This window comes from Pomacea canaliculata, linkage group LG1 (genome assembly GCF_003073045.1).
Source record: "Pomacea canaliculata isolate SZHN2017 linkage group LG1, ASM307304v1, whole genome shotgun sequence".
Taxonomy (NCBI): domain Eukaryota; kingdom Metazoa; phylum Mollusca; class Gastropoda; order Architaenioglossa; family Ampullariidae; genus Pomacea; species Pomacea canaliculata.
The window spans coordinates 6,127,705-6,129,532 of NC_037590.1; positions in this window are offsets into that span (position 1 = coordinate 6,127,705).

Sequence of the window (1,828 nt, forward strand, 5' to 3'; positions counted from 1 at the left end):
GATCCGACTGGTCATTAACTGTGACAGATTTATCGCTACCCTGTGGACCTGCCACCCATCACCTCCATCGGCAAATCCTTTCAAACGTTCTCTTCTTCCTCATCTTACAGACGAACTAACAAGTAAAACAGAACTGACCACATGTTTGCTGCTTAAAAATCGTAGAAAAGTGGTTTTCTACAAGAACTCATTACGACCAGAGCCGTTAGAACCCAGAAGTGTCAAAGAATGGCTTACTAAAATTGAATCTTTTTCGAGAATTTGCTGTCAGATTTGATTAATAACTTATAAGTAAGAACTAATTTTTGTCAAGAAAAAGCACGTCTGTTTTTCAATTGCAGGCGTGCATCATACACACATGGATGTTGCATGCCTCCCAAATCACACCTACACTTATGAGTAGGGGCATTTCAAAAACTCGTGTAAAAGGTTTTATGGAGTGCACACTGATGGAGACAAGAAATCTGTAGCACCTTGCTCTGGTCTTATTTTGCTGTGTTGTGTAAAACACAAGCTATCACAGCTTCGAGCATCTAGACCACCCTGATAGCAGCTACCTCATGTTCCCTTCCAAAGTCACACCTCACAGGTGGGTGGGCAGAGCAAGGTGTGTCAAGAGAGAGTCTTCTAGACGCTAACAATGCAAAGTTGTAAATCATGGTGTCAGGGCAGCTCCCCAAACACAGTTCAGTGATCAACACTGCGTGGTGTCCAGCATAGGGTTAGGTGAAAACAAGAGAAGTATATAGACTGTAGGTCTTAGTACGCATTATCTCTTAATAACCAATTTCAAATATTCTGTCAATGGAGCATAACAACAAGCTATCCATTCAAACTGTAGACAAAGATATGCACTCTTAGATAATAAAAATAAACATTACAATTTGACAACTAAATTAAGTGTAATACACCAATCGAAGAGAAATTTAATAATTAATAAGAAAGTTAAATATTCACGACCATGAGTCACAACAGTAAGTACAAGACTATAGGCCATCAGTGTCAGTAAATAGATATGCTATAAACTTCAAATGGCTCTGCCTTGATGTTTGTCTGCTAAAGACTTTAATACTCTTATTAACTAAGAACGCGTTCGTGACATTAGCTAACATCCTTCGGGTTGAAAGTTCGTAAGTGTAAACAATACTGAGCATAAAACAGTTGTCATAACCAAAGAGAAACTCATGTAGCAAATTCAAGTCAGGGTTGTTGTCCCTGATCTCAGCTGCAGTGTTTTCAATGCATAAGTGTGGAACCTCTTCCAAAGTAGGATAGAAGAAAGAAAGGTGAGCTTGGTATTAGTGGATGTGGTCCACTCCATAATAGGGGTCCGCACTGACCAGGCCCCATCCACCAACCCGCCCCTCCACTGTCTATCCTCCGCCCCCTCCGCCCTCTTCTTCCCCGCTGGTGAGCTGGTCACTAAGTGCGCCCTGTAATAATGGGTTTTCCTGCACTATATGAACTGAGAAACTCGGTGAAGTCAACCTACAAGCAGAGGAAAAGGTGTTAACTCAGTTTTACTCAATACTGTATAAATAGTATATATAATGGCGGGCGGGCCAGCGGGCGGGCCGGTCAGAGACAGGAGGCGGGCCGGATCCGGCCTTTGCCCAGGTCTGCTGTAACACATGTACTGAGAAACTAGCGTGGTGGTCAGTCTACAAGCAGAGGAAAGGTGTCCTGCTAATATCATTTTGTGAAAATGATATTTTTCCCTAAAATTATTCATCTTAAAAAAAACAGCAGGCCATTTTTCCCACCCCCCACCCCCACCCGTCGGTCGCTGCGCCCTAGGCAATTGAATAGTTCGCCTAATAGGTAGAAC